We start from the raw sequence: 9,802 nt of genomic DNA, 5'->3' as shown, positions 1-9,802 counted from the left end.
TCAACGACCAACTCTTAGGATTGAATCAGTGCTAGACATGGAAGAGGATGGCACATAAGCCTGGGAAAAAGGAAATGACATGAAATCGGATGCTTCATTACTTGTAGATGCACCAAAAGAAGCGTTGTCATGTGGTAATTCCTGCAGATCAGCATCACCATCCAAAAACTGCATCACTTGCTTCATGCTAGGCCTTGCAGCTGGTATTGCATGTGAGCAAAGCAAACCTAGTTTCAAAATCAACACCATTTCCTCCACCACATAATTATTCCCTTCCAATCTTGGATCGCTAGCATCAAGGATAGCTCCTCTTCTCCAGCACTCAGAGACCCAATCAACCAAAATCACCCCTTCAGCCAGTCCCTGGGCCTGTAGCTCTATAGGCTTCCTTCCACAAGCCACTTCCAGCATGAAAGCCCCGAAAGCAAACACATCACTGCATGTGGTTGCCCTTCCTGTTCTAGTAAGCTCCGGAGCCAAATAACCCACGGTCCCAACTACACGGGTGGTTTGAGGATTGGTGCCACGATCGTATAATCTGGCAAGGCCAAAGTCTCCTAACCTTCCATTTAATTCAGCATCCAATAGAACATTACTTGCTTTTACATCTCGGTGTAGAACAACTTGCTCCCACTCTTCATGCAGGTAAAGAAGGCCGGATGCTACTCCTCTAATGATTCTAAATCGTTGAACCCAGTTAAGGGTTGGTTGTTCATTGCTATACAAGAACTGGTCAAGGCTTCCGTTGGGCATATAATCATACACCAAGAGGAGTTCCCCCCTTCGCCGGCAATAGCCTAGGAGCTGCACCAAATTCCTATGCCTCAATCTTCCCATGCTAACGATCTCAGCCACAAATTCCTTCATCCCTTGTTTGGAATCATGGGAGACTCTCTTCACTGCAATTTGTAGATTAGAAGAAGGAAGTATTCCTCTGTAAACCTTTCCAAAACCTCCTTCTCCTAGAAGCTCCGTGTCTTTGAAACCTTTGGTTGCTTTGTGGAGATTCTTGTAGCTGAACCTATGGGGGCCATACTCCTCTTCCCAATCTTCGCGTATTTCTTCATATTTCTTCCTCCTCAAAATGTAAGCAGCTCCAGTGACGGTTATCCACACAAATGCTGCTGCAATGAGTGCAATCGTGATCATATGGCTTGGTTTCTCTTTCCTTTTCCTCTCTCGGGGAAGTGGAGGAAGCCTTGAAACATCAAGGCTTTGTGATGGCCCACTTTTATTAAAACTCCATCCAAGAATATAGTGATCACTTGCAAGTGTACCTGTGGCTGAAGAGAAACCAACATACATGGATTCCAAGAGAATTTGAGACAGGTCGGTGGATGTTGACAAAAGAGGCCGGTTTGGTTTTGGGATTGTGGTTGGGGCTAGTGTTACATTCAGTAACTTCTCTGCTTCATCATAGTCTATCCAAAGATGCATTGGATTCCCACTCATGAGATCCAAACTTATATTTTCCCCTCCTTTATTGGAAGAATACATTGCAGGAGCTGATGCAACTGATTTCATGCTGTTCACATTGATTCCCACGTGATTCATTGCAATATCTTGAAATTCAGGGTCCTGAACAGTATCAAGCTCGATGGCCAAGATGTGGTTTGTAGAAAGGCCGTTAGTTGAAATATTGAAGAGCCCCAGAAACCGATTTGCTTGAGCACGGGAGAAGTCTCTCGAGGGACTGATGATGAAGGCAATGCCATGACCACCAAGGTTATTCACCTCGGGAACCATGGCAAACACAAAGTTTGTCGAAAATGAAAGAGATGAATTAGTTGTGTTGAAATTTAGTGGAAACTGATAGAAAGCACGACCAACTTCTTGGCGTGAAAGATTGGTTAGCTGCAAAAGACCATTGGGGTGGATTTCTGCGATTCCATCAAGACTCAGATTGGCTTTATCATGGAAGCCATTGTAGATGAAGTTGTTTTCATCTTGAGCAAGTGACAAAGAAATACTGGAAACATAGAGAAATATCAGAAAATGAAGTGATATTCTAAGAACTATTGCCATTGGAAAAAGAGTGGGAAAAAAGGAAGAACAAAACTTCCTTTTTTGTAGACAGAAGGCCTTTATCTGCATAAATGTCTCAATCAATCTCAATGAGAAATGATACAGGTTTAACTCAGAAGGCTGCCAACATGTGAACCACAAACAGGGGATATGCACCACCTACTTTGACCATGATTTGAAAGATTCATCGAAAGAACACACCCTCAAACAGCCCTGCATTCATTGAAACCAACAAATCACCCTCCATAGAGGTCAGAAGTTTGGTCAATGTCAATACTATATATATATATATATCAGGCGGGAGAGACCAACTATTAAAGTCATATATGAAAATTTTCATTTCGACATTCAAACCATATCTTAGTGTTTACTAATCACTTTCTAGTCATTAAACCAACCCCTTAATGGTAGACATTGGAAGGGAATTGAAAGCTTACATCTTATGCTATCTTTAATTCAAAATTTACAGACAGCTGTGTTTGGGGTTTATTTTCTATGTTAAAAAAAGAAAAAAGAAAATGGGGTTTGACAGAAGAGGTCATTTGGATAAACTTGTTTAATTAATTAGTTCTGTCATCTTCATATAATTGCAATATATTATACATGTATGTCAAAAAAGACAAAACAAGAGTCGTTGGAAATTTTATAATGCCCACCTTGTCAGACCTCTTCATTTTAGATGGAATTTTCTTTCCATGCGTCTAAGATACTGCATGTAGCAATAGTATATATGTAAAATAGGAATATTGTTGACCTGTATTGATGAAACCCAAATAAATTCGTAACAACTAGCTTGTAACCCGGGCAATAATGCATATAATGTTTTTAAGAGTTTTGATAAATACAACATCAAAACTATGAATTTAATCATCAAAATTGGTATCGATGAAACCCAACTAAATAGGAATATTGTTGACCGGTATTAAAACTAATGAAATTACGTAATTATTCTCATTAAAGCCTATGAAACTAAAGGTAATTACATAATTTTATAAGTTTTTATGGGGGCAAAATTGAAATAGAGAGCATTAAAATCCCATGTGAGATACACGTAAGATGATTTCCGTCCAATTAGATGGAAATTAATAACAGAGCGTCTAAATTAAAATTTTTTAAAATATTAAGGAGTACATTGTCAATTTTTAAACATTGAGATTCGAATTGAAAAACGTTGAAATTTTAAGGGTAAAGTGAATTTAACCCTAGAAAAATGGAATGAAAATAATTTTTATTGAAATATATTAGAATATTAGATTAGATAAGAGGGTTTGAAAATAAATTTTCCTATAATAATATTATACCTGTAAAAACGACCAAGCGAGTTCCACGTGTTGTCGTGTTTCGAGATGTTTGCCGCGTCTAGCTGTCTCCCATATCAAGATGCAATTTGTATGATCTCAAAAATGAAATCAGGTTGATTTCAAAACTTAATTATAGCAACCAGAAAAAAATGAGTGCACATGTGTGGAAAATAAGTGATTTTTTTTTTATTATTATTAAATGGAAAATAAGTGATTTGATTGTTAAAAAGTCTCACGAATCGAGTAAAACTCTGGCTCATGATTTGTTACAATTGAATAACACATGTATTATTTGCATGAAAATGAGCAGTAAAGAAAGGATTAATGAAATTGCAATTGGAATGTCTTAAATTTATTTATAAATTTCTGTGTCATCTAGTAAGAAATCAGTGTCGGACTTAGCACGTTCTCAATGAGTAGCTCAATCGACTAGAGACCACGTCTTATAAAGCAGAAGTCACTAGTTCGAATCTCCCCTCCTCCCCTCTTATGTGGACATGTGAAAAAAAAAAAAAAAAAAAAAACGTCGGACTTAGCACCTATGATCACAATCTCCACTCAAATCCCTAACGTACTTGTGATCACAATTACCACTCAAATCTTTAACATCCTCGCGATTACAATCTCCACTTAAATTCCTAATGTCCTCGTGATTACAATCTCTACTCATATCTAATCTCTACTCAAATCCTTAATGTACTCGTGATCACAATCTCTATTCAAATCACTAACGTCTTCGTGATTACAATCTCTACTCAAATCCTTAATGTACTCGTGATCACAATCTCTATTCAAATCACTAACGTCTTCGTGATTACAATCTCTACTCAAATCCTTAACGCCATCGTGATCACAATCTCTACTCAAATCCTTAATGTCTTCGTCCACGCCTCGTAGTTTGTAGTGCCTCAGTACCGTATGGCCCACATGGGGTTACTAGGTTATGATATCATACATTTGTAAGCTACAACTGAAATTTTTAGTTTTACCTAATAAGAAATCAACGTAAAACTTTTTATAATTATTGCACTTTATGTACCATTGTTTTTTTCTTATGTGGTGCAACAAATATAGCATGATATTCAGTTTAGTGAAAAATTTAGAAAGTTGTTCCTATTTCTTGCAGTTCCATGAAATCAAAGCAAAGACCAATATACATGGGCCAACCAGATGTAGAAAGATGGGTGTCGGAACATGTAGCCCAATTAGCATCACCATAGGCAATAAGCTTAAGAGGAGATCCATTATGTAGTGCTAGAGAACCTGAAGAAGATATTGAATGATTTTTACAAACAACAACCATGTGAAGATGCTAAGGAGAAGACATAAATTGACTCACCTGGCCGAGTAATAGTTATAAGCATACAAGACTACCACTGATGGAGGCTGGTGGAGCAGTGGAGGAAGAAGAGGAGGAATTGGAATTGGAATTGGTGGAACCCTTGGTGGACGAAGAAAGTGGAGTAGCCATAAGAAGACCAAGTGTTTGACAAAAGTGCTGAAAGAAAAAGAGTAGAAAAAATAAAGGGAAGGATCGCACGACTGTAAGTCTTTATTGCTCTGATACCATCAAAGCTGATAGAATTGGGATTTCTTCCTTACTTGTATATATGAGTATCAAGGTACACACAAGATAGAGATAAACGATTACAATCGTAATCTATACAAACACGAAGACTACAGTTATAATTCACTATCACTGTCTTTGCAATTGTTATCTCTAGAGGAGTTGCCATGTATGTTGTCACCTCCAAGTGATCTTCTTTCTCTTCTCTCCCACCTTCAAGTGATCTATAAGCTTTCTATGTGGCCCTCCTTGATTTGGTCCCAAGCATAAATGATCTAGCTTACACATAGCATGAGACAGCAAATTCAACGACCAACTCTCAGGATTGAATCAGTGCTAGACATGGAAGAGGAAGGCGCATAAGCCTGGGAAAAAGGAAATGACATGAAATCGGATGCTTCATTACTTGTAAATGCACCAAAAGAAACACTGTCATGTGGTAATTCTGGTAGATCAGCATCACCATCCAAAAACTGCATCACTTGCTTCATGCTAGGCCTTGCAGCTGGTATTGCATTTGAGCAAAGCAGGCCTAGTTTCAAAACCAATACCATTTCCTCTACCACATAATTACCTTCCAATTTAGGATCGCTAGCATCAAGGATAGCTCCTCTTCTCCAGCACTCAGAGACCCAATCAACCAAAATCACCCCTTCAGCCAGTCCCTGGGCCGGTAGCTCTATTGGCCTCCTTCCACAAGCAACTTCGAGCATGAAAGCCCCAAAAGCAAAAGCATCAGTGCAAGTGGTTGCCCTTCCTGTTCTAGTAAGCTCCGGAGCCAAATAACCCACGGTCCCAACCACAAGGGTGGTTTGAGGATTGGTACCATGGTCATATAATCTTGCAAGGCCAAAGTCTCCTAGCCTTCCATTTAATTCAGCATCCAGGAGAACATTGCTTGCTTTTACATCTCGGTGTAGAACAACCTGCTCCCACTCTTCATGTAGGTAAAGAAGGGCAGATACTACTCCTCTGATGATTCGAAATCGTTGAACCCAGTTAAGGTTTGGTTGTTCATTGCTATACAAGAACTTGTCAAGGCTTCCGTTGGGCATATAATCATACACCAAGAGGAGTTCCCCTCTTCGCCGGCAATAGCCCAGGAGCTGCACCAAGTTCCTATGCCTCAATCTTCCCATGCTAACGATCTCAGCCACAAATTCCTTCATCCCTTGTTTGGAATCATGGGAGACTCTCTTTACTGCGATTTGTACATTAGAAGAAGGAAGTATTCCTTTGTAAACCTTTCCAAAACCTCCTTCTCCAAGAAGCTCCGTGTCGTTGAAACCTTTGGTTGCTTTGTGGAGATTCTTGTAGCTGAACCTGTGGGGGCCATACTCCTCTTCCCAATCTTCTCGTATTTCCTCATATTTCATCCTCCTCAAAATGTAAGCAGCTCCAGCGACGGTTATCAGCACAAGTGCTACTGCTATGCCAAAAGTCATGATCATTGGGCCTGGTATCGCTCTTTTCCCCTGTCGGGGAAGTTGAGGAAGTCTCAAAATTTCAAGGCTTTGTGACGGTCCGCTTTTATTAAAGCTCCATCCAAGAATGTAGTGATCACTTGCAAGTGTACCTGTGGCTGAAGAGAAACCAACATACATGGATTCCAAGAGAATTTGAGACAGGTCGATGGGTGTTGACAAGAGCGGCTGGTTCGGTTTTGGGATTGTGGTTGGGGCTAGTGTTACATTCAGTAACTTTTCTGCTTCATCATAGTCTATCCAAAGATGCATTGGATTCCCACTCATGAGATCCAAGCTTATATTCTTCCCTTCTTTATTGGAAAAATACATTGCAGGAGCTGATTCATTTGATTTCATGCCGTTCACATTGATTCCCACATGATTCATTGCAATATCTTGAAATTCAGGGTCCTGAACAGTATCAAGCTCGATGGCCAAGATGTGGTTTGTAGAAAGGCCGTTATTTGAAATATTGAAGAGACCCAGATACCGATTTGCTTGAGCATGGGAGAAGTCTCTAGAGGGACTGATGGTGAAGGCAATGCCGTGACCACCAAGATTTTTCACCTGTTGAACCATGGCGAACACAAAGTTGGTAGAAAATGAAAGAGATGAAGTTGTGTTGAACTTCATTGGAAACTGATAGAAAGCACGACCAACTTCTTGGCGTGAAAGGTTGGTTAGCTGCAGTAGACCATTGCGGTGGATTTCTGTGATTCCATCAAGACGCAGATTGGCTTTATCATGGAAGCCATTGTAGATGAAGTAGGTTTCATCTTTTGCAAGGGACAAGGGAATATAGGAAACATAGAGAAGTATCAGAAAATGAAGTGATATTCTAGGAACTATTGCCATTGGAAAAAGAGGTGAAAGATCTTCCTCTTTGTAGACAGAAGGCTTTTATCTGTTTAAATGTCTCAAATCCTGACTTACAAAATTTAAAATCTTTGGACAAGAAGGAGCTTCAACACCTCATAAAGAAGACAGACCGACTTCTTTGCTGCCAAAATGTGAACCACAAAATAGGAGATGTGCACCACACCTCCTAAGTTGACCATGATTTGAGAGATTCATCAAGGGAATCCACTCTCTAAGGAGGACCGGCATTTATTGAAACCAACAAAGAGCACGGCATTCATTGAAACCAACAAAGCACTCACCAAAGAGGACAGAGGTTTGGTCAATATCAATACTACATTAATATTTTTTCCAGACCACGTGCTATAGAAAATTATTTGCCAGTACCTTCTTGAATAAAGGATTTGCCTCATATATATACCTTTTGAATAAAGGCTTGGCAATCTTACCCTGACTTGAAATAAAATAGAATAAAATTCCAGTGCCAGTATTTTCAATGTAGATGAAATTTTGATGTGCATACAGGACTTTGGAAAGCTTATTTTTGTTCATGCTATATATATCAACTTGAAGCCATCATATATAAATACTCAGACAATATTAACTGAGTAAAACATCAACTTGCATTGCAATGAATTCTTCGTAGCAATTAAGCAATTGAAAGCTTACATATTTCCTTTAATATTTCAAAGTTTGCAGACAGTGGTGTGGTTAGGCAGTCTTCAGTGTTTACAGAGTGGGGTCTAGACCTTCAGTGAATTTTCGTCAATATGATCAGTGAAAGAAAGGGTAATTTTGGATGCTGGTTTCGCTTGTGCTTTCATTGTATTCAAAATGTCAAGGCAATAGGATTAGTCAAATTTTGAATGAGTGTTTCTATAAACTATTCGTTCTATGGAAATTATTCATCTTCTTAATATGGACCGGAGTGTTGCAGAATGGGTCATTCAAATAAGCTACTGCACTAAATTAACTTCGTTTTGTCCTGTCATCTTCACCTACTTGCAATATATGTATGTCATAAAAGACAATAAGAGTCGTTGGAAATTCTAGATGCCCACCTTGTAAGACCTTCTTTCTGAATGGAATATTATTGAGCAAAGTTATCGTTATTTGGGCGGTCTCAATCGTGGGTCAACAATATCAATTAGGGTAGTCTTGTTTTTTGTCGGCATTTATAATAAACTCCGTTGATTATATTATTATTGTCGTTTGTTTAAAGCGCACCTAAATTCACGCAACTTATTAAACAAAAATTCTCATTGTTTATCAGGAACTGTCAAGCAGAGCTTGCTCTATTGAATCAGCCGTGAAACAGAGTAATGAAGAACAGAAGAGAGAAAAGAAGAGGAAGAGAGGAAGAAGAAGGTTGGAGAAGATTGAACAAGTTGAGAGAGAGAATTGTAGTGATGTATTCTCTGTATATTCAATCTTAATGATTACAATGAATGAATTCAACTTATATACTCGGTTACATTGATAACAAGAATGTAGATCTAACTAACTTCAAGTTAGACTAAAGCAGAATAAATAGAATGAACAGAATAAGTTCAAACTGAAACTGAAGTAAAGCTAAAGTTTAGTACACGTGTAGCGGCCAACTCTAACTGATTTAATGAGTTGTCTGATACTCCCCCTCAAGATGGATGGTGTATGTCTTTAACAGACATCTTGGACAACAAATGAGAGAAATCCTTAAGTCAAAGTCCTTCTGTAAAAATACCAGCTAACTGATTTTGAGAGGAAACATGTAAAGTTCTAAGAATTTCGAGTTGAATCTTTCCTCTAATCAAGTGACAATTAATTGCTTTGTTCTTTCATGATAGACTGGATTGACTGCAATGTGGAGAGTAGACTTACTATCACAGAATAACAAGGCAGCCTTTAAATGAGGTATATGAAAATCATGAAGTAAAGAAAATAGCCACATTAATTCACAAGTAGATGCCATTGCACGGTATTCTGCCTCAACAGAAGATCTTGAAATTGTTTGCTCTTTCTTGGACTTCTAAGAGATTAATGAATTACCAAGAAACACAAAAAATCCAATAATTGATCTTCGAGTATCTACACAGCCTGCTCAATCTGAATTTGAAAAGGCCTTCAAATGAAAATCTGATTGTGCCGAAAACATAAGCCCATGAGCAGGAGAGTTCTTTATGTATCTCAATACCCTGGTGGCAGCATCTAAATGAGTTTGTCTTGGTTTGTCCATGAACCGACTCAAGACTTGTACTGAATATGCTATGTCAGGCCGAGTTATAGTAAGATAGAGTAATCTGCCAACTAATCCCCCATAACATGTAGAATTTGAAAGGAGATCACCAGCATCCTTGGATAGTTTAAGATTTTGTTCCATGGGAAAAGAGACCGGTTTAGAAGCTAAGAGGCCTGAATCTTCAAGAACTTCTAGGGCATATTTTCTTTGACATACATAAATGCCTTATGTGCTTCTAAAAATTTCAAGTCCCAAAAAATACTTTAAAGGTCCTAAATCTTTCAATCAGAATTTATCATTTAAGACTCTGATAAATTCAGAAATAGCCTTAGAATCATTGCTTGTTATGGCCACATCATTAACATAG

The 9,802-nt window shown here is 38.5% G+C and overlaps 2 pseudogenes; both read right to left on the bottom strand.

Moving 5' to 3' along the window:
• Positions 1-2,028, bottom strand: LOC132176128 (L-type lectin-domain containing receptor kinase IV.2 pseudogene; annotated as a pseudogene).
• Positions 2,029-4,412: 2,384 nt separating this feature from the next.
• On the bottom strand, positions 4,413-7,528 carry LOC132176564 (L-type lectin-domain containing receptor kinase SIT2 pseudogene; annotated as a pseudogene).
• Positions 7,529-9,802: the final 2,274 nt, after the last annotated feature.

This window comes from Corylus avellana, chromosome 8 (genome assembly GCF_965113065.1).
Source record: "Corylus avellana chromosome 8, dhCorAvel1.hap1.2, whole genome shotgun sequence".
Lineage (NCBI taxonomy): Eukaryota > Viridiplantae > Streptophyta > Magnoliopsida > Fagales > Betulaceae > Corylus > Corylus avellana.
This window is presented reverse-complemented; position numbering and strand designations above follow the sequence as displayed.